Source organism: Globicephala melas, chromosome 10, assembly GCF_963455315.2.
Source record: "Globicephala melas chromosome 10, mGloMel1.2, whole genome shotgun sequence".
NCBI classification, from domain to species: Eukaryota; Metazoa; Chordata; class Mammalia; order Artiodactyla; family Delphinidae; genus Globicephala; species Globicephala melas.
The window spans coordinates 91,684,066-91,705,765 of NC_083323.1; positions in this window are offsets into that span (position 1 = coordinate 91,684,066).

Sequence of the window (21,700 nt, forward strand, 5' to 3'; positions counted from 1 at the left end):
GGAAGATAAAATAGTGTAAATAACTACCACAGAGCAGAATAAAGAAAAAAGAATGAAAAGGATTGAGGACAGTCTCAGAAACCTCTGGGACAACATTAAACACACAAACTTTCAAATTATAGGGGTCCCAGGAGCAGAAGAGAAAAAGAAAGGGTATGAGAAAATATTTGAAGAGATTATAGTTGAAAACTTCCCTAACATGGGAAAGGAAATAGTTAAACAAGTCCAGGAAGCGCAGAGAGTCCCATACAGGATAAATGCAAGGAGAAACATGCCAAGACACGTATTAATCAAACCAGCAAAAATTAAATACAAAGAAAATACATTAAAAGCAGCAAGGGAAAAACAACAAATAACATACAAGGGAATCCCCATAAGGTTAACAGCTGATCTTTCAGCAGAAACTCTGCAAGCCAGAAGGGAGTGGCAGGACATATTTAAAGTGGTGAAAGGGAAAAACCTACAACCAAGATTACTCTACCCAGCAAGGATCTCATTCGGATTCAACGGAGAAAGTAAAACCTTTAAAGACAAGCAAAAGCTAGGAGAATTCAGCACCACCAAACCAGCTTTACAACAAATGCTAAAGGAACTTTTCTAGGCAGGAAATACAGGAGAAGGAAAAGACCTTCAAAAACAAACCCAAAACAATTAAGAAAATGGTAATAGGAACATACATATCTATAATTACCTTAAATGTAATTGGATTAAATGCTCCAACCAAAAGACATAGACTGGCTGAATGGATATAAAAACAAGACCCGTATGTATGCTGTCGAGAAGAGACCCACTTCAGACCTAAGGACACATACAGATTGAAAGTGAGGGGATGGAAAAAGATATTCCATGCAAATGGAAATCAGAAGAAAGCTGCAGTAGCAATTCTCATATCAGACAAAATAGACTTTAAAATAAAGCCTATTACAAGAGACAAAGAAGGACACTACGTAATGATCAAGGGATCAATCCAAGAAGAAGATATAACAATTGTAAATATTTATGCACCCAACCTAGGAGCACCTCAATACGTAAGGCAAATGCTAACAGCCATAAAAGGAGAAATCGACAGTAACACAATCATATTACGGGACATTAACACCCCACTTTCACCAATGGACAGATCATCCAAAATGAAAATAAATAAGGAAACACAAGATTTAAATGACACATTAAACTAGATGGACTTAATGAATATCTATAGAACATTCCATCCAAAACCAACAGAGTACATTTTCTTCTCAAGTGCTCATGGAACATTCCCCAGGATAGATCATATCTTGGGTCACAAATGAAGCCTTGGTAAATTTAGGAAAATTGAAATCATATCAAGTATCTTTTCCAACCACAATGCTATGAGACTAGATATCAATTACAGGAAAAAAAACTATAAAAAATTCAAACACATGGAGGCTAAACAATACGCTACTGAATAACCAAGAGATCACTGAAGAAATCAAAGAGGAAATCAAAAAATACCTAGAAACAAATGACAGTGAAAACACGCAACCCAAAACTTATGGGATGCAGTACAAGCAGTTCTAAGAGGGAAGTTTATAACAATACAAATCTACCTCAAGAAACAAGAAAAATCTCAAATAAACAATCTAACCTTACACCTAAAGCAATTAGAGAAGGAAGAACAAAGAAACCCTAAAGTTGGCAGAAGGAAAGAAATCATAAAGATCAGATCAGAAATAAATGAAAAAGAAATGAAACAATAGCAAAGATCAATAATACTAAAAGCTGGTTCTTCAAGAAGATAAACAAAATTGATAAACCATTAGCCAGACTCATCAAGAAAAAAAGGGAGAAGACTGAAACCAACAGAATCAGAAATGAAAACAGAGAAGTAACAACTGACGCTGCAGAAATACAAAGGATCATGAGAGACTACTTCAAGGAACTGTATGCCCATAAAATGGGCAACCTGGAAGAAATGGACAAATTAGTAGAAAAGCACAACCTTCTGAGACTGGACCAGGAAGAAATAGAAAATATAAACAGACCAATCACAAGCAGTAACATTGAAACAGTGATTAAAACTCTTCCATCAGGGCTTCCCTGGTGACGCAGTGGTTGAGAGTCCACCTGCTGATGTAGGGGATGTGGGTTCGTGCCCCAGTCCAGGAAGATCCAACGTGCCGCGGAACGGCTGAGCCCGTGAGCCATGGCCACTGAGCCTGCGCATCTGGAGCCTGTGCTCTGCAAAGGGAGAGGCCACAACAGTGAGAGGCCCGCGTACCGCAAAAAAAAAAAAAAAAAAAAAAAATCTTCCAACAAACAAAAGCCCTGGACCAGATGGCTTCAGAGGCGAATTCTATGAAACATTTAGAGAAGAGCTAATACCTATCTTTCTCAAACTCTTCCAGAATATAGCAGAGGGGATAACACTCCGAATCTCATTGTACGAGGCCACCGTCACCCTGATACCAAAACCAGACAAAGATGTCACAGAAAAAGAAAACTACAAGCCAATATCACTGATGACCATAGATGCAAAAATCCTCAACAAACTACTAGCAAACAGAATCCAACAGCACATTAAAAGGATCATACACCATGATCAAGTGGGGTTTATCCCAGAGATGCAAGGATTCTTCAATGTATGCAAATCAATCAATGTGATACACCATATTAACAAATTGAAGGATAAACACCTTATGATAATCTCAATAGATGCAGAAAATGCTTTCAACAAAATTCAACACCAATTTATGATAAAAACTCTCCAGAAAGTAGGCATAGAGGGAACCTACCTCAACATAATAAAGGCCATATATGACAAACCCACAGCCGACATTGTTCTCAGTGGTGAAAAGCTGAAACCATTTCCTCTAAGATCAGAAACAAGACAAGGTTGCCCACTCTTACCACTATTATTCAACATAATTTTGGAAGTGTTAGGCATAGCCATCAGAGAAGAAAAAGAAATAAAAGGAATCAAATCAGAAAAGAAGAAGTAAAACTGTCACTGTTTGCAGAAGACATAATACTATACATAGAGAATCCTAAAGATGCTATCAGAAAGCTACTAGAGCTAATCAATAAATTTGGTAAAGTAGCAGGATACAAAATTAATGCACAGAAATCTCTTGCATTCCTATGCACTAATGATAAAAAATCTGAAAGAGAAATTAAGGAAACGTTCCCGTTTATCATGGCAGCAAAAAGAATAAAATACCTAGGAATAAGCCTACCTAAGGAGACAAAAGACCTTTATGCAGAAAACTGTAAGACACCGATGAAAGAAATTAAAGATGATACAAACAGAGGGAGAGATATACCATGTTCTTGGATTGGAGGAATCAACATTGTGAAAATGATTATACTACCCACAGCAATCTACAGATTCAGTGCAATCCCTATCAAACTACCAATGGCATTTTTCACAGAACTAGAACAAAAAATTTCACAACTTGTATGGAAACACAAAAGACCCCAAATAGCCAAAGCAATCTTGAGAATGAAAAATGGAGCTGGAGGAATCAGACTCCATGACTTCAGACTATACTACAAAGCTACAGTAATCAAGACAGTATGGTACTGGCAGAAAAACAGAAATATAGATCAATGGAACAGGATAGAAAGCCCAGAGATAAACCCATGCACATATGGTCACCTTATTTTTGATAAAGGAGGCAAGAATATACAATGGAGAAAAGGCAGCCTCTTCAATAAGTGGTGCTGGGAAAACTGGACAGCTACATGTAAAAGTTTGGAATTAGAACACTCCCTAACACCGTACACAAAAATAAACTCGAAATGGATTAAAGACCTAAAGGTCAGGCCAGACACTGTAAAACTCTTAGAGGAAAACATACGCACATCACTCTATGACTTAAATCACAGCAAGATCCTTTTTGACCCACCTCCTAGAGAAATGGAAAGAAAAATAAACAAATGGGACCTAATGAAACTTAAAAGCATTTGCACAGCAAAGGAAACCATAAACAAGATGAAAATACAACCCTCAGAATGGGAGAAAATATTTGCAAATGAATCAACTGACAAAGGATTAATCTCCAAAATATACAAGCAGCTCATGCAGCTCAATATCAGAAAAACAAACAACCCAATCCAAAAATGGGCAGAAGACCTAAATAGACATTTCTCCAAAGAAGATATACAGATTACCAACAAACACGTGAAAGGATGCTCAATGTCACTAATCATTAGAGAAATGCAAATCAAAACTACAATGAGGTATCACCTCCCAGTGGTCAGAATGGCCATCATCAAGAAATCTAGAAACAGTAAATGCTGGAGAGGGTGTGGAGAAAAGGGAACCCTCTTGCACTGTTGATGGGAATGTAAATTGATACAGCCACTGTGGAGAACAGTATGGATGTTCCTTAAAAAACTAAAATTAGAACTACCATATGACCCAGCAATCCCACTACTGGGCATATACCCTGAGAAAACCATAATTCAAAAAGAGTCATGCACCCCAATATTCACTGCAGCACTTTTTACAATAGCCAGGACATGGAAGTAACCTAAGTGTCCATTGAAAGATGAATGGATAAAGAAGGTGTGGCACATATATACAATGGAATATTACTCAGCCATAAAAAGAAACGAAATTGAGTAAATTGTAGTGAGGTGTATAGAACTGGAGTCTGTCATACAGCGTGAGGCAAGTCAGAAAGGGAAAAACAAATACCGAATGCTAACACATATATATGGAATCTAAAAAAAAAAAAAAAAAAGGTTTGACAAACCTAAGGGCAGAACAGGAATAAAGAGGCAGACGTAGAGAATGGACTTGAGGACACTGACAGGGGGAAGGGTAAGCTGGGACGAAGTGAGAGAGTGGCATGGACATGTATACACTACCAAATGTAAAATAGATAGCTAATGGAAAGCAGCTGCATTGTACAGGGAGATCAGCTCGGTGCTTTGTGACCACCTAGAGGGGTGGGATAGGGAGGGTGGGAGGGAGATGCAAGTCGGGGGGATATGGGGACATATGTATACATATAGCTGATTCACTTTGTTGTACAGCAGAAACTGATACGACGTCGTAAAGCAATTACAGTCCAATAAATATGTTAAAAAAGGGATGTATATTGTAATCCTTAGATGAACTATTAAGAAAATAATTTTTAAAATATAGCTAAACCATTAATAGAGGAAAGAGCAAGATCCAACTAAATGCTGTCTATAAGAGACATATTTTATATTCAAAGAGCCAAATAGTATTTTTTGTTTTGTTTTGTTTTTGCGATACGTGGGCCTCTCACTGTTGTGGCCTCTCCCGTTGCAGAGCACAGGCTCCGGACGCGCAGGCTTAGCGGCCATGGCTCACAGGCCCATCCGCTCTGTGGCATGTGGGATCTTCCCGGACCGGGGCACGAACCCGTGTCCCCTGCGTCGGCAGGTGGACTCTCAACCACTGCGCCACCAGGGAAGCCCCGAGCCAAATAGTTTCAAAGTAAAAGGATGGAAAAGCAAGTAGTAACCATTAAAAAACTGGAGTGACTTGGTTAATATAAAATCTAGGCTTTAAGACAAGAAATATTACTACAGACAAAAGGAAGCATTGCATACTGATAAAGTTTTCAGTACCCCAGGAAGAAGTAACAACTATTAATATATAAATACCTAACACCAAGGCACGAAAATACATGTATCAAAGACTGACAGAATTAAAAGATAGGGAGACAGTTCAGTATTGTAGTGGTTGAAAATTTCAACATTCCTCTCTCAGTAATTGATAGAACTAGACAGAATATTCAAGACTTGAACAACACTAGCAAGCAACTAGACATAAATAACATAGAATGCTCCATCCAGCAACAGCAGAATATACATTCTGTTCAAGGGCACGTGGAACTCTCTCCATATTAACTGTATTATAGGCCACAAAATAAGTCAAACTATTTTTTTTTTTGCAGTACACGGCCTCTCACTATTGTGGCCTCTCCCGTTGCGGAGCACAGGCTCTGGACGTGCAGGCTCAGCGGCCATGGCTCATGGGCCCAGCCGCTCCGCGGCATGTGGGATCTTCCCGGACCGGGGCACGAACCCGTGTCCCCTGCATTGGCAGGTGGACTCTCAACCACTGTGCCACCACGGAAGCCAAGTCAAACTATTTTGACTACAACAAAATTAAATAAGAAACCAGCAACAGAAGGTAATTTGAGATTTCCCAAATATTTTGAATTTCACAATATGCTTTTGGAAAAACAGTGAGTCAAAGGTGACATCACAAGGTAAATTAGAAAATGTGCTGAATCGAACGTTTGTTAGCAAAAACCTAACATATCAAAATGTATGAGCTGTAGCTAAAGCAGTACTTAGAGGGGTACTTAACACTTTAAATGCTTATATTAGAAAGGAAAGAGATCTAAAATCAACAATCTAAGTTTCCACTTCAAGAAGCTAGATAAATATGAGCATGTCAAACCTCAAGTAAATAGAAGGAAAGAAATAATAATGACCAGAGAAGAAATAAGTGAAATAAAAATCAGAAGAACAATACAGAAAATCCATGAAAACCAAAATGTAAACAATCAACGAAATTGATAACCATTTACCTAGAAAAACAAAAAGAAAGAAAAGAAACAAAAAACAAATTAACAAAATCAAGAAAAGGAAGGAGAACATCGCTACAGATGCTACAGAAATCAAAAGGATTCTCAGGGAGTATTATGAACCAATTTATGCCAACAAATTTGACAAGTTAGATGAAATGGTTAATATCTTTTTTTTTGTTTTTATCTATTTATTTATTTTAACATCTTTATTGGAGTATAATTGCTTTACAGTGGTGTGTTAGTTTCTGCTTTATAGCAAAGTGAATCAGTTATACATATACATATGTTCCCATATCTCTTCCCTCTTGCGTCTCTCTCCCTCCCACCCTCCCTATCCCACCCCTCTAGGTGGTCACAAAGCACCGAGCTGATCTTCCTGTGCTATGCGGCGGCTTCCCACTAGCTATCTATTTTACGTTTGGTAGTGTATATATGTCCATGCCACTCTCTCACTTTGTCACAGCTTACCCTTCCCCCTCAAGTCCATTCTCTAGTAGGTCTGTGTCTTTATTCCCATCTTGCCCCTAGCTTCTTCATGTCTTTTTTTTTTTTTCTTAGATTCCATATGTATGTGTTAGTATACGGTATTTGTTTTTCTCTTTCTGACTTACTTTACTCTGTATGACAGATGGTTAATATCTTGAAAATAAACAAATTACCAAAACTCTCTCAAGAGAAAAACAGAAATATCAATAGACCTAAAATGCATAGCGATTGAATTAGTATGGTACGTCCCCTGCATGCGAACGACTTCTGTTCTGTGAGTGCATTCGTTAAGTCCAATTTGTTCGTAAGTCCACCAGTGTTAGCCTATGTACCCAACTAACACAATTGGCTATATATTAATAGTACTGTACTATAATAAGTTTGTAATACTTTTCACACAAATAATACATAAAAAACAAACAAACACAAAAAATAAAGAAAATGTTTTTAATCTTATAGTACCTTGAAAAGTATAGTACTACAGTACAACAGCTGGCATACAGGGGCTGGCATCAGGTGAACAGGCAAGAAGAGTACTGACTGGAGGAGGGAGAGGAGGTGGGAGATGGTAGAGCTGAAGGATGGTCAGCAATAGGAGATGGAGGGCAGGCTGCACTTTCACTCACGCCTGATGTTGATGGCACAGGTTCTGGTTCCTTGCTGGAACCAGATGCACGTTTGCAGCTTTGAAAGTTCACAACTTGAAGGTTTGTATGTAAGGGACTTACTGCAATTTAAAATCTTTTTCATAGAAAATCCCAGGCCCAGGTGGATCGTTAGTAAATTTTATTAAACAGTTAGGGGAGACACAAACCAGTCCTATACAAATATTTTCAGGAATAAAAAGGAGGAGAGAACACCTCCCGATTTGTTCTATGAGGCCAGTGTTTAGTGTGATAACTGATACCAAAGCCAAACAAAGATATCACAAGAAAGAAAACTATGAAGCAATTATTTCTGATGAACGTAAATGCAAGAATCCTCAACAAAATATTAGCAAAGTGGAACCAGCAACATATATAAAAAATTATATACCATGACCAAATAGGATTTACTCCTGGAGTGCAAGAATGATTTTACATCTGAAAATCAATGCATATAGTATTTTATATTAATAGAAGGAAGAACAAAAACTACACAATTTTCTCAATAGACCCGGATAAATCTTTTGACAAATTCTAAGACCCATTTATGATAAAAACTCTCATCAAATTAAGAATATAAAGAAATATCCTCTATCTGAAAAAGGGCATGTATGAAAAATCTACAGCTAACATTATACTTAATTGTGAATAACTAAAAACTTTCCCACTGAGATTGGGTATAAGGCAAGAATGTCCACTCTTACTACTGTTATTCACCTTTTACTGAATGTTCCAGCCAATGTGATAAGGCAAGGAAAATAAATTAAAAGCCTTTATGCTTTTGTGTATGGATAACCCTAAGTTTGTATGTATGCATGCATATATATGCTAGAACTAATAAGTGAGTTTTGCAAGGTTGCGACATACAAAATCAATATACAAAAAGTAATTTTATTTCTGTATACTGACATTGAACTATCTGAAAATAAATTTAAGAAAGGAATTCCATTCACAAAAGTATTAAAAAGAAAAAAAAAATCTCAGGAATGGGTACAACAAAAGAAGTGAAGGGGATATATACTAAAATAGTACAAAACATTACTGCGAGAAATTATAGAATATCTAAATTCATGGAGAGATGTACCATATTCATGGATTATAAGACGATGTTATTAAGATAGCAATTATCCCCCAAATTATCTATAGATTTAACAGAGTCCCTATCAAAATTCCAGCAGGCTTTATTCTTTTAGAATTTGACAAGTCAATCCTAGAGTTTATATGGAAATGCAAACAACTTAAATTAGCAAAACAATTTTGAAAAAGAGAAGCCGGAAGATTTACACTGACTGATTTCAAACTTACTATAAGGCTACAGTCATCATACAATGTGGTATAAGGATAAACATATAGATCAATGGAGCAGAATGTAGTCTAGAAATAATCTCTTACGTTTATGGTGAACTGATTTTCAAAAAAGATACAAACACAATTGAATCAGGGAAAGAATACTCTTTTAAACAAATTTTGTTGAGACAATTGGATATCCCTATGCAAAAATACGTAAATGAACTTAGATCCTTCATACTGTACACAAAAAAATGAATTCAAAATGGATCAAGGGCCTAAATGTAAGAGTAAGAACTATACTGTTTCTAGAAGGAAATGTAGGAGAAAATCTTTGTGATCTTAGGTTAGGCAAAGATATGTTTAACTCTGATATAAAAACAATCTATAAATGAGAAAATAGATAAATTGAACTTTATCAAAATTAAAATACATTACCCTTCAAAAGACACCATCAAGAAAATGAAAAGACAAGCCATAGACTAGGAGAAAATATTTGTAAATCACATATCTGATAAAGGACATATTCAGAATATATAACTCTTACAACTCAGTAATAAAAAGACAACTCAATTAAAAAATGGGCAGATTTGAATAGGTGTTTCACCAACGACATGCAAATGGCTAATAAGCACATGAAAAGATGAAATCATTTGGGAAAGGTAAATTAAAACTACAGTGAAGTATTACTACAGACCCACTAGATTGGCTGTTGTCAAAAAGTCTGACAGTATTGAGTGCTGGCAAGAAGATGGACAAACTGAAACCCTTCTACAATGCTCATGAGAATGGAAAATGTTACATACAGTTTAGAAAAAGTTCGGCAGTTTCTGGACAAGTTATACTTACCACACTGTCCAGCATTTCCACTCCTCTGTGTCTACTCAGGAGAAATGAAGACACACAAATATTTACTTGTGAACATTCACAGCAGCATTATTTTTAATAACACAAATTTGGAAACACCCCAAATATTAACTAGGAAATGGATAAGCAAAATGTGGTATATCCATATAGTAGTATACCACTTAGCAATAAAAAGGAATGAAGTCTGATACAGGAAGAAACATGAATGAATCTCAAAACTATTATATTAAGTAAAAGAAACCAGACACAAAAGACTATATATTGTGTGATTCCATTTATATAAAATTTCTAAAAAAGGAAAAATTATAGAGATGGTTGCCTAGGGCTGGGAGACGGGATTGATTGTCCACAGCATGAGGGCGTTTTGGGGGTAAGAGACATATTCTAAAACTGCACTGTGGTGACTATTCCATTATTGTATAAATTTACCCAAAATCATTGAACTGTACACTTACAATGGGTGAATTTTATGGTACAAAAATTATACTTCAATAAACCTGTTAAAAGTCACATAGCAAAAAATACATAATAGATAATTATATAATAAGGATAATAATTCAATCTGTCACAGTAAACACACATGTTGTTGTGGCCTCTTCCGTTGCGGAGCACAGGCTCCGGACGCGCAGTCTCAGTGGCCATGGCTCACGCGCCCAGCCGCTCCGTGGCATGTGGGATCTTCCCGGACCGGGGCACGAACCCGTGTCCCCTGCATCAGCAGGCGGACTCTCAACCACTGCGCCACCAGGGAAGCCCAACACACATCTTTTTTTAAATAAAAGAAAGTTGCTGGTGAATTTCTTGAGGCAAACTTGAATTGCTAACTTCTACAGCCCGTACTTAATATTGTCTTCAACCACACTTTACATCCACATCTTTGTGGTTCCCCACTGCATCCCTGGCAATTAGCACAGGGCATATAGTAGGTGCTTAATAAGTATTTTTTGAATGATATGAAGAAAGGATATCTTGAAACTCTAATTTTCAGTATCTATTATGCAGCAAAACCACACTCCATTTTTTAGTATCTAGTTGCATCGTAATTTTAGAATATTGTCAATTTTTTAAAAAGTTTTAATGCTTTAGTGCTCTTGCCAAGGAAGACACATCTGTAACTCAAATCATCCTAGCTATGGACTACTAACTATTTAGACTCTTACGAAGTCCTGCAGCTTCTCTTGGCAGCCCAGGGAATATCTCACGTGTGCTTAAGTGCCGTTTGCCCTCCTGTTATTCTCACTGCTCTTCTGGACTGAGTGGTTGCCTTGCTTGCAGCTATTCTCACTCTTCTAGGTATGGTGGATGGTGCCTCGTCTCAGTTGGCCCTCTGACCTAACTGTGAGCAAGCACCACAAGGCTGTATCATCAAACCACTGGGCCCGGCAGAGTGGTAACGAGAAGGACGGTGTCCGTCTGTGCTACTCCACCACTGAGCGTTGGCCATGTCAGTCATGCCCTGGAGGCTGCACCAGGCTCTCAGCACATCAAAGCTTTGGGGAGCCCCTACTGTGGAACTGGAGAAGATGCCTCCCTACCTCTTGGGTTGCATTGTGTTAGAAGTGTCCTGAGACAGTTCTGTTTAAGCCCTAAAGTGTTAGACAGTTCAGAGAGATTTTAGTTTTACTCATAGCCTTTTTTCTCCTTAGGATTCCAACCTGCACCAAAGGAGGCGTTTGGGAAGAGGTGTGCTTAGTCTGAATCATGGTGGTCTCAGAATCCCTATTCTCCTCCGACTTGAGGGGTCAGTCTTGTATTTTAGGATCCCCTGGCAAGGGTATGCCCTCAACTTGACAAACACATTCGGATGTGCCTGAAAACACAGCAATGGATGAGGCTCAGTGGTGAGCTTTACTATTGATACATTTGGAAATTTACCATTATTATTAAGAAGTCCCTAGTACAGCCCCTTGGACAATGGACATTTTCAAAAACTATTGGACCTACTTTTTAAAAAATCTTGTTAAAATTGTCCTTATTTAAATACCAGAAGCCTAAACTATACAATTAGTTGATAACATATTATTTACAATTGTGATAGTGGAAGAATTTCTTCTCTTTTCCTGGATTATGGCTGCTTGAGCAAGATGATAAATAGAACGTAAATGGTAAATGTCACAGTGAGGAGTATATTTTGCATAATCACTGTGACTTTAAGCATGATCTTCTTCAGAAATCGGCCTCTGGCATATGTTGAACCTCTGCTGTGTCACAGGCCGTTAATTGCTTCCCCAAATGTATCATCTATTTGTCCCTTTGTGACCAAATCCTTGCAGTGGACCCAGCTGAAAACATTATTTCCCAGCCTCCCTTGCAGATTGATGTGGCCAATGAGATATAAGTGGAAGAAAACCTTTAGGAAGCTTCCTTAAAGGTAAGGGGATGAGCATTCTTTCTTCTTTCTTCCTGGCGATGTGACAGCTGGAATTAGAAGTCATGTGTTAGGAAGACTGAGAAGAAAGATGCAATGAGCCTGGTCCTCTGAAGACTTTGAGGACTCACCGTGGTGACTCCCGTCTGCGTGCATATGCCTTCTTTTAGGGTTAAGGGAGAAATAATGGTCTATATTGTTTAAGACACTCTTTGTTTGTTTGTCTTTTCTGGAATACACAGCCAAGGGTTATTGCTAAAGAATACATCTGTTAAACACAAGAGGAAGATGAACTGTCCCTGATATCAGAAGCATAAAGCACCTGACTATTATCTATTGATTCAGGTATGGTTCATTATGAAACAACATCTCAAAGGGCAGCTGTTACAGCATCCAGTTTATCTGAAGCATTTCATATATTAGTTACAAATAAATGATTACATTTATGAATCATGGAGTCATAAATGGCTCTGAAATGATGCTGAGCTAAATACCAAACGTCTGAGATTGAAGTTAGAGAGGATAATTCTCTTTCCCGTGCTGTGCCTCCTGGGGCCTTTGTTAAGAACAGTGCTAAATAAACCCCATTTCTAATCGATGAAAAGAATATCATATTGCTGTATGTCAATTGTCTTACTTCTTCTGCCTCTAAGGGAGGGCTATTTATCTGTTAAAAAATAATACGTCAATAATATAAGAAATTTAGACAGTAATAAGGTACAAGGATCCTTAAACACTAAAACCTCCATTTATTGTTCCATAGATTAAATGGAGGAGTTTAAATTCTTAACTAAGAATTTTTTCAGATTTATTGAGGTATAATTGACAAATAAAATTGTTAGATATTTAAAGTATACAACATGATGATTTGATATACATTTGCATTGTGAAAGGATTCCCCCCATGGAGTTAATTAACATATTTGCCTCACATATTTACATTTTTTAATGTCTATTTATTTATTTTTTCTTTATTTTCTTTCTGAGATATAGTAGATTTATTATATTACATTAGTTTCAGTATACAACATAGTGATTCAAACTTTTTATAAATTATACATCATTTAAAGTTATTATAAAATATTGGCTATATTCCCTGTGCTGTATAATATATCCTTGGAGCTTATTTATTTTATACATATTAGTTTGTACCTCTTAAACCCCTTCTCCTATCTTGCCCCTTCCCCTTTTCTTCTCCCCACTGGTAACCACTAGTTTGTTCTCTATATCTGTGAGTCTGTTTCTGTTTTGTTATATTCATTCGTTTGTTTGTATTTTAGATTTCACATATAAGTGATAATATACAGTATTTGTCTTTCTCTGTCTGACTTATTTCACTGAGCTTAATACCCTCCAGGTCCATCCATGTTGTTGCAAAAGGCAAAATTTCATTCCTTTTTTATGGCTGAGTAGTATACCTCTGTGTGTGTGTGTGTGTGTGTGTGTGTGTGTGTGTGTGCCACATCTTTCTTTAGGCATTCATCTGTTGATGGACACTTAGGTTGCTTCCGTATCTTAACCATCGTAAATAGTGCTGCTATGAACATTGGGGCACATGTATCTTTTCAATTTAGTGTTTTCATTTTTTTCAGGATATATGCCCAGGAGTAGAATTGCAGGATCATATGGTAGTTCTACTTTTAGTCTTTTGAGGAACTCATGCTGTTTTCCACAGTGACTCCACGAATTTACATTTCCAACAGTGTACCAGGATTCCCGTTCTCCACATCCTCACCAACATTTGTTATTTGTGTTCTTTTTGATGATAGCCATTCTGACATGTGTGAGGTGATAGCTCACTGTGGTTTGGATTTGCATTTCTCTGATGATTATCAATACTGAGCATCTTTTCATTTGCCTGTTGGCCTTATATATGTCTTCTTTGGAAAAATGTCTATTTAGGTCTTAAGCCCATTTTTTATTTGGGTTGTTTGTTTTTTTTGATGTTGAGTTTCATGAGCTGTTTATAATATATATATATATATATATATACATATATATATATATATATATATTAGCCCCTTATTGGTCGTATCACTTGCTGCTGCCAGTGTCTATGTCCTCTGCGTGAGCTCCAGTTGCCTCCCGTCTCTCCAGGAGACTCCCAGATCAGCAGGTAGGTCTGACTCAGGTTCCTTTCAAACTACTGCTTCTCCCCCTGAGTCCCAGAGTGTGTGAAATATTGTGTGTGCCCTTTAAGAGTGGAATCTCTATTTCCCACAGCCCTCAGGGTCTCCCAAAATAAGACCTGTTGGCCTTCAAAGCCAAATGCTGTGGAGGCTCGACTTCCTGGTGCAGGACCTTGGGGCTGGGGAGCCTGATGTGGGGTTCAAATCCCTTGCTCCTTAGGGAGAACCTTTTCAATTCTAATTATTCTCCCATTTGTAAGTCACCCAGGGGGAGCTTGGGTCTTGACTAAGCTGCAGCTCTGCCCCTCCTGTCCATCTCGTGGTGATTCCTTCTTCATATCTTTAGTTGTAGAAGATCTTTTTTGCTGGATTCTGGTCTTTCTCATCAGTAGTTGCTCTGTAAATAGTGGTAGTTTTGGTGTGCCCACGGGAGCAGCTGAGCTCAGCATCTTCCTGCTCCACCATCTTGGCCAAGCTCCCCCAACCTTTTTTTTTTTTTTTCTGGTGAGAACATTCAAGTTCTCTTTTTCTTAGTAGATTCCAGTTGTACAACACAGTGTCATCAACTATAGTTATCATGCTATATATTAGATCCTCAGACCTTATTCAAAGAAATTTTTTTGTGCCTACCACAGTGCCTAGTATATTTTAGTCTATCTATTTATTTATTTTTAAATTATTATAATAATAATAACCAACCAGATTATTAATTCCCAGAAGATAGGAGCTATATCTTAAGTGTGTAGCCCAAGACATTTGCCTATAATAATCACAGTCATAATATGCCAAAGATAAATTAAAATACAATTAAAATGAAAACCCCCATAATAATACCACAGGACATTTTGGGGTTCAGATATTGTAGGGGCTGGAGTCGTGCTTCCATTTATTTGAGTTTGGGTGCTTTGGCATCTTAAACTGGTGCATTCTAACCAAGAGGTTTCTTTTTCATCCAAATTTACATAAGAGTGGAGGATTCTCTTAGAAGATGGGCTGGTACCCTGACCACTGCATCTCCAACTGAGTTTCGAATACATAAAATCATACCTATTGTATGGGAGTGGCTCCAGTTGAAGCTGGTTGCAGAATAGGACAATGGGACTCCTGAGAATAAACTATACACAAAGTAGAGGTGAGTCTGAAATAAAACCTGGGTTCAATATCTAGATATCTACAAGGAAAAAAAAATTATTACAAGGGAGTGATGGCTCTGGGTGAAGAGTATGGACAAGCATAAAGTTCATCCTTGCCCAGTGTATTAGTTTCCTAGGGCTGCTGTAACAAATTACTACAAACCTGGTGGCTTAAAACAGCAGAAATTTATTCTGTCACAGCTCAGGAGGCCAGGATTCTGAAATCAGGGTGCTGGTAGGGCCCTGCTCTTTCTGAAGGCTCTAGGGGAGGATCCTCCCTTGCTTCATTCAGCATCTGGTGGCAGTATAACTCCAATCTCTGCCTCTTGTCGGCTTGAGAATAATACTATGAGGTTCAAGGTCCTCCCTCTCTGCCTGTGGCTCCACCATCATCCTCTCCATCCTTAGTTACAGGTCCCTTGTGCTCTATGCCCTTGGAAATGGCTCCATTGTCTTTGACCTCTGGTCCCATGGTGGTCCCGCCTTCTGAGTCATTCTTCATTTTTTTTTTTTCTTAAGAATAGCTCATGTTTGCAGCTGAGTGGCTCTATGAATCTATTTCCTGTAGAATTTCAGGAGCAGACAACCTTTTTACATTTTGTCCAGTCTCCATACCTGTTGATCCAAGTTGTCAATGTTTGTGCTGGTATAATATTATCAAAACCCTTGTGGGCCTCCTACATACGTCAGGGGGGTTCATACCATCATACAAGAGAGTTCTTTACTGATTCCTCCTGGATAACCTCATCTCTATTCTTGGCTCCTGTTGAGATGGTTGATTGGAAAATGAGTCACACACCTAAAATCTCTCCCACAAAATGTTGTCCAGCTACGCTCTCGGCTTTTTCTCCAGAGCAGGCTCTCTCTACAGTGAATTTCCTAATTTTAGCATCCTTTGCAATATGGATAGGCTGAAAACCTCTCAAATCATCAAGTACTGGTTTCTTTTTACTTAGCAGTTCCTCCCTCAATTTTTTTTCTTCTTGCATTTTACAATAAGCAGCAAAAACAAACTAACAAAGAAACAAACCCTAAAATCCAAAAACCAGGCATTTTGCTTAGAAATGTCCTCATCTAAATACTCAAGTTCATTTCTTGTAAGTTCTGCTTTTCCAAAGTAGAACACAGGTCACCCAAGTTCTGCCACCTTTTAACAAAGATTGCCTTTCCTCCAGTTTCCAGTAACATGTTCTCATTTCCTTCTGATATCTCACCAGAAATACCTTTAACATTCATATTTCCACTAATTATCTCCGTGAAGCAACCTAGTATTTTTCTGTCGAGCACCTCAGAATTCTTTCAGCCTCTGCCCAAAACCCAAACCCAAAGCCACTGCCACATTTTTAGGTATTTGTTACAGCAGCACCTCATTTCTCAATGCCAAAATTTGTATTAGAGTTCTACCAGAGAAAAAGAAACAGTAGGAGATCCAGAAATCTCATTCTATCTATCTATCTATCTATCTATCTATCTGTCTATCTATCTATCTATCTATCTATCTATCTATCTATCATGTATCTATCGATCTATCATCTGTCATCTATTGTGTATCCATCATTCATCTATTTCAAGAAATTCGCTTATGCTGGTTGGCTTATGCTTATTTTGCCAAGTCCAAAATCTGTAGGGCGTGTCAGCAGACTGGAAACTCTCTGATAGGAGCTGACACTGCTATCCATGGGCAGATTCTCTTCTTCAGAGAAAATTAGTTTCGCACTTTTCATTTTATTTTATTTTATTTTATTTTTTTAACATCTTTATTGGAGTATAATTGCTTTACAATGGTGTGTTAGTTTCTGCTGTATAACAAAGTGAATCAATTATACATATACATATGTTCCCATATCTCTTCCCTCTTGCATCTCCCTCCCTCCCACCTTCCCTATCCCACCCCTCTAGGTGGTCACAAAGCACCGAGCTGATCTCCCTGTACCATGCAGCTGCTTCCCACTAGCTATCTATTTTACATTTGGTAGTGTATATATGTCCATGCCACTCTCTCGCTTTGTCACAGCTTACCCTTCCCCCTCCCCATATCCTCAAGTCCATTCTCTAGTAGGTCTGTGCCTTTATTCCCGTCTTGCCCCTTGCCCCTTCATGACCATTTTTTTTCCCCTTAGATTCCATATATATGTGTTAGCATACGGTATTTGTTCTTCTCTTTCTGACTTACTTCACTCTGTATGACAGACTCCAGGTCCATCCACCTCAATACAAATAACTCAATTTCATTTCTTTTTATGGCTGAGTAATATTCCATTGTATATATGTGCCACATCTTCTTTATCCATTCATCCGATGGTCGACACTTAGGTTGCTTCCATCTCCTGGCTATTGTAAATCGAGCTGCAATGAACATTTTGGTACATGACTCTTTTTGAATTATGGTTTTCTCAGGGTATATGCCCAGTAGTGGGATTGCTGGGTCATATGGTAGTTCTATTTGTAGTTCTTTAAGGAACCTCCATACTGTTCTCCATTGTGGCTGTATCAGTTTACAACCCTCAGCAGTGAAAGAGGGTTCCCTTTTCTCCACACCCTCTCCAGCATTTATTGTTTCTAGAATTTTTGATGATGGCCATTCTGACTGATGTGAGATGATATCTCATTGTAGTTTTGATTTGCATTTCTCTAATGATTAATGATGTTGAGCATTCTTTCATGTGTTTGTTGGCAATCTGTATACCTTCTTTGGAGAAATGTCTATTTAGGTCTTCTGCCCATTTTTGGATTGCGTTGTTTGTTTTTTTGTTATTGAGCTGCATGAGCTGCTTGTAAATTTTGGAGATTAATCCTTTGTCAGTTGCTTCATTTGCAAATATTTTCTCCCATTCTGAGGGTTGGCTTTTGGTCTTGTTTATGGTTTCCTTTGCTGTGCAAAAGCTTTGAAGTTTCATTAGGTCCCATTTGTTTATTTTTGTTTTTATTTCCATTTGTCTAGGAGGTGGGTCAAAAAGGATCTTGCTGTGATTTATGTCATACAGTGTTCTGCCCATGTTTTCCTCTAAGAGTTTGATAGTTTCTGGCCTTACATTTAGATATTTAATCCATTTTGAGCTTATTTTTGTGTATGGTGTTAGGGAGTGTTCTAATCTCATAGTTTTACATGTAGCTGTCCTGTTTTCCCAGCACCACTTATTGAAGAGGCTGACTTTTCTCCACTATATATTCTTGTCTCCTTTTTCAAAGATAAGGTGACCATATGTGCGTGGGTTTATCTCTGGGCTTTCTATCCTGTTCCATTGATCTATAGTTCTGTTTTTGTGCCAGTACCATACTGTCTTGATTACTGTAGCTTTGTAGTATAGTCTGAAGTCAGGGAGTCTGAATCCTCCAGATCCATTTTTCATTCTCAAGATTGCTTTGGCTATTCGGGGTCTTTTGTGTTTCCATACAAGTTGTGAAATTTTTTGTTCTAGTTTTGTGAAAAATGCCAGTGGTAGTTTGATAGGGATTGTATTGAATCTGTAGATTGCTTTGGGTAGTAGAGTCATTTTCACAATGTTGATTCTTCCAATCCAAGAACATGGTATATCTCTCCATCTATTTGTATCATTTTTAATTTCTTTCATCAGTGTCTTATAATTTTCTGCATACAGGTCTTTTGTCTCCTTAGGTAGGTTTATTCCTAGATATTTTATTCTTTTTGTTGCAATGGTAAATGGCAGTGTTTTCTTGATTTCACTTTCGGATTTTTCATCATTAGTGTGTAGGAATGCCAGAGATTTCTGTGCATTAATTTTGTATCCTGCATCTTTACCAAATTCATTGATTAGCTCTAGTATTTTTCTGGTAGCATCTTTGGGATTCTCTATGTATAGTATCATGTTATCTGCAAACAGTGACAGCTTTACTTCTTCTTTTCTGATTTGGATTCCTTTTATTTCCTTTTCTTCTCTGATTGCTGTGGCTAAAACTTCCAAAACTATGTTGAATAAGAGTGGTGAGAGTGGGTAACCTTGTCTTGTTCCTGATCTTAGTGGAAATGGTTTCAGTTTTTCACCATTAAGGACGATGTTGGCTGTGGGTTTGTCATATATGGCCTTTATTATGTTGAGGAAAGTTCCCTCAATGCCTACTTTCTGGAGGGTTTTTATCATAAATGGGTGTTGAATTTTGTTGAAAGCTTTCTCTGCATCTATTGAGATGATCATATGGTTTTTCTCCTTCAGTTTGTTAATATGGTGTATCATGTTGATTGATTTGCGTATATTGAAGAATCCTTGCATCTCTGGGATAAACCCCACTTGATCATGGTGTATGATCCTTTTAATGTGCTGTTGGATTCTGTTTGCTAGTATTTTGTTGAGGATTTTTGCCTCTAGGTTCATCAGTGATATTGGCCTGTAGTTTTCTTTCTTTGTGACCTCCTTGTCTGGTTTTGGTATCAGGGTGATGGTGGCCTCGTAGAATGAGTTTGGGAGTGTTCCTCCCTCTGCTATATTTTGGAAGAGTTTGAGAAGGATAGGTGTTAGCTCTTCTCTAAATGTTTGATAGAATTCGCCTGTGAAGCCATCTGGTCCTGGGCTTTTGTTTGTTGGAAGATTTTTGATCATAGTCTCAATTTCAGTCGCACTTTTTACAAAGCAGCTTTATTGAGATATAATTCACATGCCATAAACTTCACCCACTTAAAGTGTACAATTCAGTGGTTTTTAGTATATTCACAGATATGTGCAACTATCGCCACAGTCAATTTTACAGTTGTTTTCATTACCTCAAAAAAGAAACTCCATATTCTTTAGCTTTCACTTCCCATTTCCCCATTCCCTAAAGCTACTTCGCTGATGTACAAGCCTAAGGAACCACTAATCTACTTTCTGTCTCTACAAATTTACCTATTTTGGAATTTTATATACTTGGAGTTATATAGTACGTGGTCTTTTGTTACTGGATTCTTTCACTTAGCATGATATTTTTGAGGTTCTTCTATGCTGTGACATGTATCAATACTTCAGTCCTTTTTATGGCTGAGTAATATTCCAGTTAATGGATTGTTAGATTCAGATGAATTATCCATTCACTTGTTGATGGACACTTGGGGTGTTTCCACCTTTGGGCTAGTATGAACCATGCTGCTATAAACATTTGTGTACAATTTTCCATGTGGGCATATGGTTCTCATTTCTCTTGGGTCTATACCTAAGAGTGGAATTACTAGATCATATGCTAACTCATGTTTAATCATTTGACGAGCTGCCGGACTATATCCAAAATAGTTGGGCCATTTTATATTTTCACTGGCAATGCATAAGACTTCCAGTTTCTCCATATTCTCATCACTTGTTGGCTATCTGTCTTTTTGATTCTAGCCATCTTAGTAGGTGTGAAGTGGTATCTCATTGTGGTTTTAACTTAGTAATTACGTTGAGCATCCTTTTGCATGCTTATTGGCTACTATATATCTTCTTTGGAGAGATGATTATTTGGGTACTTTGCCCATTTTTTATTGGGCTCTCCTATTAGTGAGTTGTAAGCATCCTTTATATAGCATATAAAGTATCTTATTAAATATACAACTTGCGAATATTTTCTCCCATTATGTGGGTTGTCTTTTCACTTTCTTGATGGTGTTCCTTGAATCACTATAGTTTTAAATTTTGATTAAGTCTAATTTCTTTTTCTTCTGTTGCCTGTGTTTTTGTTGTCTTACCTAAGAATCCTTTGATAAACACAAGGTCATGAAGATTTTTCCCCTACATTTTCTTCTGAGTTATAGTTTTTGCCTTTATATTTAGGTTCATTTTGAGTAAAATTTTGTATATTGTATAAGACGAAGTTCCAACTTCATTTTTTGCGCAAGACTATCCAGTTGTCCCAGCACCATTTGTTAAGAAAACTGTTGTTTCCCATTGAATGGTCTTGGCACCCTTGTCAAAAATCAGTTTGCTATAGATAGATGAGTTTATTTCTGGGCTCTCATTTCTATTTTGTTGGTCTATATGTTTATCTTTGTCGGCACTGTCTTGTATACCATTGCTTTGTAAATACATTTTGAAGTTGGGAGGTGTGAGTTCTTTCTTCTTTTTCAAGATTGCTTTTTTGCTGAGGCCTTTGCACTTGCATATCAATTTTAGAATCAGCTTGTCAGTCTGTACCAAGTCAGCTGGTATTTTGACAGAGATTGTATTGAATCTGTAGTTCAGTTTGGAGAGTATTTCCATTTAACAATCTTAAATCTTCCAATCCATAAACATGGTGTTATTCCATTTATTTAGATCTTTAGGTACTCTCCACAATCTTTTGTA